The sequence below is a fragment of the Ananas comosus genome, linkage group 2 (genome assembly GCF_001540865.1).
Source record: "Ananas comosus cultivar F153 linkage group 2, ASM154086v1, whole genome shotgun sequence".
NCBI lineage: Eukaryota > Viridiplantae > Streptophyta > Magnoliopsida > Poales > Bromeliaceae > Ananas > Ananas comosus.
The window spans coordinates 3,221,126-3,232,486 of record NC_033622.1 but is presented as its reverse complement, the minus strand read 5'-3'; the positions used below and the strand labels follow the sequence as shown (position 1 = coordinate 3,232,486).

At 37.0% G+C, this 11,361-nt stretch overlaps 1 long non-coding RNA gene across 1 annotated transcript; it reads right to left on the bottom strand.

The window, feature by feature from the left end:
- On the bottom strand, positions 831 to 1,809 carry LOC109706930. Its single transcript, XR_002215380.1, has 2 exons — positions 1,766 to 1,809; positions 831 to 991 (listed from the first exon to the last, which is right to left on the bottom strand). It is a non-coding gene; the product is annotated as an uncharacterized LOC109706930 (long non-coding RNA).

Genomic DNA, 11,361 nt, shown 5'->3' with positions numbered 1-11,361 from the left:
CCGAATATTTTATCCCAAATTGTTAATTGTTGAACATATAATATCCGTATAAATTGCATATCCAAATAACTGACGAATCCGTTTTTTAAGTTATATTTTTCAACGAATTTAAAAATTGAGATACGAATTTTATTTCAATTATACCCGTACCGAATTTTTGCCGAATCCGAATTAACTAACTATGGTAGCGAGAAAGTATTATCATAAGCATACATAAGAATTATCTTTTTTTATTGTTTTTTCTTATATTTATTGTTTTTGATAATTTGTCATCAGTGACAATTTTATTTTTTCCTTAATCCCATAACCATTGTATAAAAACATTTAGAAATAAACTGTCACGTCCCAGGGTCCCTTTTAGTTTAAAAGGTAGCGGAAAAGCGTCTGAAATTTTTTTTTTTTTTGAAAATCTGACCCCAGAGTGTGCCAGATCCGCCACAAACACAGGAGTTCCACTGTTCACACGGAAAGAGTCTCCCTTGTATTTGCACGGCGTCGCACAAGTACAAGAGTTCAATCATACAACAACCACAACCAGATGAATATACAAACAACCACAGATATACATTCATACACCATTCACCACAGATTCACAAATTTACATTCGCTATTTAAATATAAATCAACATCTATCAGTTACAATGTTTCCAACCACAGAAACAGGTTTTGAAATACTAAGATACAAAATCCACAGAAAACCTTTTGAAAACTGTTCCCTACACAGGAACTTTTAACTTTTCAAAACGCTACCACGAGGGGTAGAAAACCATTTCCATTTCAAGAAAACACAAATTCCTTTATTACATTCCAAAACAAACTGAAAACTCAGATATCCAAATAGTAAAATAAAACTGAACCATAATATGTCTAAGTTAGTTATTTATTTAATCATGAAGAGTAAGGGTAGATAAACCAAACCACGGGACGGAAAGCTCTATCGTATGCTAGACCCGTTCCTCACCAGCTGTCCCACTCGGACCGGCTACGTCACCTGTAATGGGGGCGGGGGGTGAGAACATGTAAACATGTCTCCCCTCCCAGTGGGTACCGCAAGCCGAAGAAGGCGAGGGGTACTCACTAGTCACGGAGATAAACAAATATATGGATAATGGTAGTACAGTAGCTAAAATAAACAAGTACTGAAGTGAATATAAATGAACAACTACAGCTACTGTATGTATGCATCAACGGGACAATCAGTCCAAAAGTACCCAATCTGAACCCAATGCTCTCTTGGTCAGCACCGCAGACCTCAAGCCAATGCCACTACTACTCTCCAGTGCATATAACCCCTCTAGGGCTCACGGGTTGTCACCATTCAACCACTTTTCCGGAAAAGAACACTCCTTGCGGTGGATCAGACCGCCAGTGTTCGTGAAATGCGACGAGTATCGGGCGATCAATGCAATATGCTCAATGATCAACCGTCGGCAACCAGCCGACAATCCTGCCCCCCAGGGCCCATCGACCGCATGGGTCATCATGTAACCAAATCGACCAACCAGGTCACAAGTATGGAGTATGAAACTCGACCAACCAGGTCATAGATACAACAAAGGAGAATCAACCAACCAGATCACAGATATCATATGCTGAAGAAATCTACTCTACTCCTACACAAGATACTGAGCATGGAAACAACCGAGTAGAGTAATACGAGGATAATATGATAAGCAATGTATATGATAAGCAATGTAAACAGGAAGGGTGGAAGGAACGTCACCGAGCGTGCACCACTGTACCGACGTCGGATCGAAGTACCCACCTGTACGTATCTGACGAAGGTCTCTCGACTGTGAAGACGGTGCGACCGAACCTACGAAAGGTCCAAAGGGTTAAGGTCTAACCCACTGACATGTAATGCTAACTCACAATCCCCGCTCACCAGAACCACGACCGGTTTCCCAAAACCGATTACCGAATAAGCCGGAAGTCCCGAAAACCGCACCGGAACTTCATCGTCGCTCACCCGTCGTTTCCAAACCCTCAAAACGATGCGGGTGACCAGCCAACAAGGCTCAGCGACGCTACAATCAGCCACGAGGCACCGTCGGATGAATTCCGAACCAAAATCGCGTTCTATCGTCGGATTTCGCCGAAAACGCTCTGAAAATCACTTTTCGATTTCCGCAAGGGCTTGGGCCTTGGACGATCAGTCCAGAGGTTATCCTCAGCCCAAACATGCTGCCAACAAAATCTACAACGAAGCAGAAAACCTAAAAGCCATACCGATACATGAAATCGCATCATTTCATGTGATTTCTAGGCTTTTCTGGACCGTGCACGCAAACCAGAGGTCGATTAATCCGACCGTCGTACTCGCTGACAGGTTTCAGCATGTCGGGGGCCGTGTTCACCTTTCGGAGCACTGCCGGCCACTGCGGAGCGCGCACGAGCGACGCGAAGTTCTGATAAACTGCGCGCACAGCGCGAAGATCGCGACTAACTCACTAACCAGGGCATCTTTGCCGCTGTTGGAGGTGAGAAGAATGTTCAGCACGAGTTGTAGATCATCGTGCTCACTTCCCGAAGCTTAGGAGGCTTATCGGATCACCAGAAAGGTGACCGGAACCTCGAAAAACAGTGCTGGAACATAAAATACCCTTACTAGACCCGAGGAGAGCTAGGGTTGGTCGCCGGCGGTCGGGAGGCAGGCGATCCGGCCGGAGGAGGGAGCGCTCGGTCCGAGAGGTCCGAGGAGGGTGCTGGCCGGCGGCGGGCTGCAACCGGTAGTGCGGCGGCGGAGATCAAGTCCACACACTCCCTCTCGGGTTCCAACTTCCCGGCAGCGCGGCGGCGGCCGGAAAAGGTCGGGGCGGCTACGGTGCGGCGCCGGAGGCCAAGGGGAAGGCGGTGCAACCCCTGGTGGGCGGCGGCGGCGTTTGAAAGCCGAGCAGGCCCGACCTCGGCCCGCACGGGCCTGGGCGGCCGCAAGTGGTCTCAGCGGCGACCAGCGGCGCGCGGGGACGGCGGGGGCCGGCGGGGAAGGGCGCCGAAGCTAGGTCTCGGCCGAGAGGTGGCCGGGGTGACCTTTCCGGCGGCCGGAGATGCACGCCGGCGACCGGGGCGTGCGCACAAGTTGGGCAGGGGGGAAGTGGGGCGGTTAGGGTTTTCTAGATGATCATGGCAGCCAAAAGAACACTGGAAAACCATAGATGCCCCTTTTATACAAGGTACCACTTTGCGTGGAACCCCTCCAAAGTCTAATATTTACACTCCAGCCCCTGCCAACGAGTGGATTAAGCATACAGGTCCCTCGACATTCAAATTCGCGCAAGATCGCGCATAAAATATTGGACGTTTCCGCGAATAATCGATCTTGCCAACTTGACCTCTCAGTGGACATTTCACGACTCCCGAAGATCCGTCCGTCGGATTTCCGAACGGATTGCGCCAGCGCGTTCAGCACGACTGGGGCATCGAATCTAGCATTTTATTTCGTCTGATTTGGTCTCTGATCAGCGACGAAACCTGCCCTCTCAATCTCCACCCATAAACCACTTATATTATTACATGTAATTTCCATTAAACCCCTTTTTCTCGACAACCGTGCATCAGAACCCAATTCCATCAGTGCCATTGGGTCCATAATAGTCGAGCCATTCGAAACGAGCTATTGAAGTCCTATAATCGGAGTTTGATGTGCACCAGAACCCTTCTCTATTCATTGGTTCATCCGGAAAACCGGAGTTACTATTCACTTAAGTCATCGGTTCGGGTCGCGTAACTTCTCCATTTTAGCTCATTTTCTCCTGAAATTTGACGAGTGCTTTAGTAATTATATTACACACAAAAACATTGTCAACCAAGGGTTTAATTTTATTTTTTTTTCAAAAATTTCAGTTATTACATAAACTTAGCTAGAAATGTGAATCAATTAGGATTTGAACTTGGGATCTCGAATACCAACCACCAAACCCTTTGCCACTTGCACTAGGAACAGTGGGTAATTATTTATTATTATTATTGATCTGATAAATATATATGCAATGTCAATATATAGTTAGATATGATATACTACACTTAATAAGTTTTATTCATTACTTAATGAATGAAACAGCTAGCTTGCTATCTATTTCTCAAAAAAAAAAAAAAGTTTTATTCATTAAAAGATTACAGCTTTTATAACTTTATTCCGATACAACAAATGCTAGATGTTTTTTTGCTTAATTATACTATACTATACTGTACTTTATAGATTTTTTTTCACATTTTACAATGTACTTTTTTTAGAACATATATTCACCTTATTTTGACATAAAGTAATAAAATATATAAAAATAACAAAAAGTAATAAAAAATAACTTGATAGAACCTTTTAATGAACCTATTATTATGGAGATTCATTTTATATCTTTTTCTACTATTTAACCAACAGTTTTTAATAAAGTTATTATATTTTGTCTAAAATAATTAATTTGTTAATAGTAATATAGAATTCGGGGTGAAAAAAATTTAGTAATGTCTATGGAAAAAAAGTTAATAATACAAGATAGAAGTACAAAAATAAATCTAAAACATTGTCTAGAGATTGAAAAATATAAGAATACAATGATATCTTCAGGAAAAAAGAGAACAATATAACAAACAAAAATAATACTAAAGTACAATGTAATATAATATAATTAAGACATATTTTTTAGATTTAAAATTTTCAAGCATGTAGTGGTGGGTGGTAGTAGACCCCATAATCCACATGTGTGGGGATCTGAATTTAAGTTTTATTGCTCTGCACATTGGATGCTTTTTCCATTTATTATACTAGTGTGCACTGTGCAGCAGCAGCAGCAGCAGCAGCAACAGCATAATTGTTATCATTCACTTGGGTCTGTTAAGGTGTGGACAATGTCTCACTTTTTCATGATGATGATGTGGAAATGTTTGCCAAACATGGTAGCAACTTTGCTTTGAGGTTGCTTTTTTTTGTTATTTGGGCTACATTTACATGTTCTTTTTTTTTTTTTTTTTTTTTTTTTTTTACACTTTTTCAGTTTTATATATCTTTCAGGTTGCCTTTTAATTGGTTTTGTTTGGTGGAGTGTACAAGGTGGAGGGTGGGTCATGATCCATTGTGGGTGCAACTTGGTGAAATTAGAGTTAGATTGAATATTAAGGCCTAGTTTGATTATATGGTGGATAATAACATAATTTTTATATTTTTTTGATAGCCCCAAAAAATACAAAAGCGCTTCCTATATATCTTCCCTACCGAATGCCACCGTCATTTCATAACATTAGAGGAGAAAAAATTAGAAGTACTTTTGAAATTTTTGGACTTGTTAGAGTTAAAAAAGTGGTGCCTTTTTAGGATCGTTGGCGCTTATCATTAATTTTAAAAGTTCTAGCTATTAAAAATAAATAATTAATTTGCAAAGCGTACAGACACAATGCTCAACGGGTCTTGACTGTGACTTGTCTCGCCCCGACCTCCTGCTGTCTTCCATTGTGACTCGGTCCATCTCGGCCTCTGTCACGCAATCTGCAAGCTTTCATTGTGACTCGGCCTGCCTTGGCCACACAGTCTATAGGCTTCCATTATGACTTGGCTCTCCTTGACCTCTGCTACAAGGCAAGATGTTGGTCTCTTTAAGCCCATAATTCCTTCAAGCAACTATACAAATGTACAGCGCGCGGGCCAATTCACTTAAATTGTACGGACTTAAAACGTACAGACATAGTGCCCAATAGGACCTGACTGTGACTTGGCCTGCCTAGTCCTCCGCTACATAGCCCACAGCTTTTCATTATGACTTAGTCCACACCGACCTTCACCAAAAGGCAGGATGTTAGTCCATTAAAACCAACAAGCAGCGCTTTTAACCATCATCCAAACTAGACCTAAATCTTACTTTGAGCCTATATCAAGCAAGTCAGGATACTTTGAGGTCATTTACCTTCACATCATTTTACGCGATTGGGTATCCGAATCGACAATTGAGTTAAACGTGATATAATATATTTGAAATACTTAATGATTTTTTAATATTTCACTTAATATTCAAGTGTTCCAAATTAATTCGGGTAATCAAAGTTGGTTTGGATCTAGATATTAGCATCATACGATGGGCATGCATGTCTCGATCGAGACAATTCTCGATTCTACGCATGCGGATCAACAAAACATTCAAAATTGCAGCTAAATTTTTTTTAAAAAAATTGACCTAAATATCAGTCTATCCTAGCAAGAGTAAGATTTGTTTTTTTTGTTGAGAGATAGGTAGCACGCTGCCCGCTTCGTTTATTTTATTTAGAAATAAACTTAGCTAGAAATGTGAATCAACTAGGATCGAACTTGGGTCTCGGATACCAACCACTAATCCCTTTGCCACTTGCTCTAGGGACGGTCAGTAGCAAGAGTAAGATTTTGATCTTTATAAATAGGACTTTTATAATCTTTAACTTAATGTTGGCCAATATTTCTTCTCTTCCTTTCCTACTATAATAGTTTTCATCCGAACTGTGAAGATACAACTAACGAACACTAATAACTCATTAGGCTCAAACTCTTGGCCCAAATTTAAGCCCAATTATTAAGTCTAATCTGTAGGGCTTTATATATCCTTCGCACTTAGTCATAGCTATCCAATATGAATCATTTTCAAGCTTAGGATGTCATAGACTCCTCTTCTTTTATGCCCAGACTTTCTTATTAGGACCAATCACGCACATTGCCCAAAATCACTGTACGATATGAGACTTATTATTATTTTAACGAATTAGCTAATAAAGAAGGACAAATTTGCAAATTGTTAAACTTCATAGGATTTAGCACCATCATCAGAGTTGTTAAGCGGGTCATTTGGAATCAGCGCGATCTTTTCATTTCAGTAATGAACTTATCCTATGTAACATGCTTTTCGTAATAAGTTTTGTTGATTTTAGTTAAACTAAACTCAATTGAGTTCAAATAAATGAACTAAACTTTGAGTTCTTATCAAGTGATCAAACCGAGTTTGACTATGAGTTTGACACAAAACTTGGTCATCGACAGAGTTGATTCGAAATCATACCAAGTTTGATATCTCAAAATGAGTTTCGACTCAGCAAGAGTTTAATTAGATGTGATTCGAATTCATACTACGTTTAGTGTCTCAAAATGTGTTTCGACTTAGAAACATTTTTAAATGATGAGTACATATTGAAGACCAGTACTAAACATTCCTCTGATGTAATCATCTAAAAATAAGCTAGGCTAATGAGTTTCTTGATCATTTTTGTGTTAATATTCTCTCATTTGGTCATAAAATAGGTTCTAAAATTAATTGACCAAAGCCACATCATCTGTTATTTCAATTGCAAATGGCATGAGCATGTTTTTGAGTCAAACCTAAGTTTTCTTTTTTACCTAGCTTGTTAGCATAAATAGGTCTAATAATTAAGCTCTACACATGTATGCTTTTGCCTTTACATTAGAATTAGGAATAATTTCATATACATATCTCTATCCAATTTTAATTATCAAAAAATATATAACTAAATTTTTAAAATATGTAAAATCTTTAAAATATTTTTATTGTTTGGGCCGTTGTGCCATTCTAAAATATATATATTTTTTTAATTTTTTTAAGAATATTCAGAATTTATGGTTCACGTAAAATAATAGAAAAGTTAGAATAAGAATAATACAATGATAAATGACATTTATCTAAGAGTATAATGGTTATTTTGTAGAATAAAAGTCAATTTTAATAGGGTAACTAACGAAGAGAGATATACTCTCAAATGATTGTAACTACAATTAAGGATAAATTTGATAACAAAAACTTTGTAGGAATAAATATGCAATTCTATTACTTTGTAGGGATACTTAATTATATACGCACTTAACCTGAATTATATCAAAGCATTATTGTGCCATGCATGAGCTCTTAAGTTTTTTTTGTTCCCTTTGGAAACTCTTATCTTTCTCTGCCACTGATAAAAAATCAAAAGGAAAAGAGACTATAACAATAACAACCCTCAATATGATTATTTTTCGATTTAAAAGGTCAAAGAGGTTTTATATATGTCACAAATTTGTCACAAATTTATCATGTTGCTTGGTATATATGTTGACTCCTATTCATTACACAATGAACTGCTTATCTTAATTAGCACTTTCCATATGTCATAGCCTGTATTGTGAAACCAAAAATCTTTATTAATAGTTGAAAATTAAGTTTCTTATATACATTGAAAAATTAGATAAGACCTGAACACATGCTTTGAATATATTGAACAACTAAATCTTGAATTTGTGGCCAAGTTTCACATTCATCAAACTTTAAAGTTCAATATTCAACAACCTAGCTAAACCCTAAAAATTGGTTTCACTTTAGTCTACATCTTAATTTGTTTACTTTCAGAAGAAAAATTATCCGCGACAATTGATGTGTCCTTAAGTTCATACACCATGTTTCTGTCGGCCCTTGATCCCATATCTCTTATTTCAGCCATATCAATAAGTTGTACGTAGCCTTTTCTTTACATTTAGATATTCTACCACTGGATTAAAAGTATGAATTAGATAAATCACGCATAATGGATTCGCGGTGCATGTATGTATGGATGAATTAGATGTAGATAATAATTTTTCGGTCTAGCTAGGGTGCTTTTGGGAGACATTATATTTTCAACTTTTGGATTTTTGGATCCATTAATTATAAAACCACCATCAATTAATAAATCCTAATGATTCAAAATTCGAAAAAATAGTAGTATATATGACACCTCTCTCGTCCTATATCGAATCGGAACACGGTTGCGATTGAATTATAAGAGGTTATGGACGCTAGCAATTATAACTAAATTTAAGCACTTTGGGTCAGTGGTTTGAGCTCAACGATTTATTATTGCTAGCGGGTCGGATTGCTACATTTTGTATTAAAACCAATTCACTAATTGAAAGTGTAAAATGGGCCATATGTTGCGTGGTGATCTTCGGCTATGCATAATTGGATTGATGAGGACATCATGACCTGGATAGGGGGAGTCTACGACACTACAATAGTCCCATATTGGATGAAAACGGAGTTGTACGTAATTGAGTCATAAGAGACTATGGACGGTAGTAATAATAAATAGGCTTAAGTATTTTTGGCGGTGGTTTAGGCTCAACGAGTTATTATTACTTGTGGGTCGGGCCGCTGTAGTATACTTCCAAAAGCATTCCAGCTCAATATTTTTTTCTTCAAATATATAAGGACTAAAGTGAAATAAACCTTAAAAGGTTAACTAAAATTTCAGGTCTTGTAATGCACTTACCCCAAAGAAGGATTTTGGCACCTATGAGAGAGAAAAAAACAAAACAAAACAAAACAAAGGCTCATAATTTTGGAAGCTAAGACAATTTGTGGTCTCCTTTAAAAATTCTAATTTTGGTGTCAAAGCAAAAATAAGTTGCTTTCACTTAAGCTTTTCCAAACAAAACTAGTGGCAAAATTCAAAATGAATACTTCACCTCCTTTTGAGGTGGCAACAAAGTCCAAATTTGGATTGATCTCGTTCATGTCTAAAATCTGACTGAGAACATCCCACAGCAAATTTAATAGTTAATCAGATAAACTACATGGAATTATCAAAATAATTTCTTAAGAATAACAGCGTCACATTAAATACAAAAAAATAAAATCTTAAACTATATATATTATCTGGAAGGTACCTCTACATAATAGCTTCTTTTTACTTCTCCAATTGCTGTACTTATGTACAATTGCAATAAATCAAAAAGAATTTACTTGTAGTTTAAAAATGCAGAGAACTAAACATCTGTAGTATATCAAAGAGTTTATTTCGTTCGACGAAATAATCGTATCGAAGCAAGCTTTATTATATGGAACCATAGTCATAAACCGGTTCGATCGAGCAAGAATGAGTGCGTGTTGGTCCCTGACCTAACGGCGACAAAAAATAATTGAACAAACTAGGGCTTTTGACAACAGGTTGGTTGGACCATTGGTCCTCACTTCGGTCCCCAACCATATTTTCTAACAATTAGATCCTTAAATCTTTAAAAATTTTTGTACCATTAGTTCCTAACCTTCACCAATTTTTCACTTTAATCCCTTACCTGATTAACCTCTTCTTCTACACGTCCGCCCATTGCATCCAGTCCAATCTCACCATTCCTAGTGTCGTCTCTGCCGTCTAAAACTATTTCAATCTGTCTGCTACCTCTTTTAGATCTTTCAACATCCTTTGGCTTCGGGCTGGGCGTACCATCAAGATCTTTTAGATACTTAAAAAAGTCATTAATTGAGTTTGACGGAGGGCTATTGCATCATAATCGCGGTTTATATGTGCAGTCAGGTATTTATTGGAGTTGACGTGGACTATTCTGTCAAAATTAACGAAAAGTTGGATAATTGCGACCTAGTTACGATAAAATATAAAGATTCGGGACATAATAACAAGAGAAAAGAGATAATTAGGGATTGAAGTGAAAGAAGGCTCAAGCTTAGAGACTAAATGGTGCAATTAACCCTTTACAAATGAGCAAAATATTCTTATAAGCAAGTTATATCATGAGCCCAAGTCACAGCCCAATGACTAATTATATTTTAACCCAAGTGTTCAAAGCCCATAAAGCCTGAGAGGTTCTATCAATTGGGCCCAATCTAAAGCAACCCAAGTGCATATCTTTTTTTGGGAGGTAAAAAATGGGAAAACAAATTTATGAAGCAATTTGAATGAGGAATATCCTTCATTGGGGTGAAGAAATTTTATTACATGGACAACACTTAATCCATCATATGAGGGGTGTTTGGCATAGATTCTAAAAAGTAATTTGAGGGCCAAAAGTGATTTTTCTTTTTTTTTTTTTTCCTAAGAGAAAGGTAGCGTGCTACTCGTTTCGTTTTATTTCTTGTAAAAATAAATTTAGCCGAAAATAAGAATAAATTAGAATTCGAACTTGGATCTCGAATACCAACTACCAAGCCCTCTGTCACTTGCTCTAAGGACGGTCGGTAAAGTGATTTTTTCAATAGAGTGTTTGGTAACCTATATTTTAAAATCCAACTCTAATTCTTAGAGTCAGTTTTCTAATTTTTAAAGGCACAAAATTAGAAACAACTAAAGTCTACTTCTTGAAATCATGATTTCAAATTTAAATTTAAATTTTATATTCAAATTTTTAATTGAAATTCATATTTTAAAGTTTAATTTTCAAATTTAAATGTCAAATTTTATATTTTAAATTTAATTTTAAATTTTAATTTTAGACTTAAAATTTGAAAATTTTTAATTTTAAAAATTAAAATTTTTAATTCTAAATAATAAGTTTAAAATTTTAAAATTTTAAAATTAAATTTAGATTTTAAATTTTAAAATTTTATATTTTTGAATTTGGAATTTAAATTCAATATCAAATTTCAAATTCTA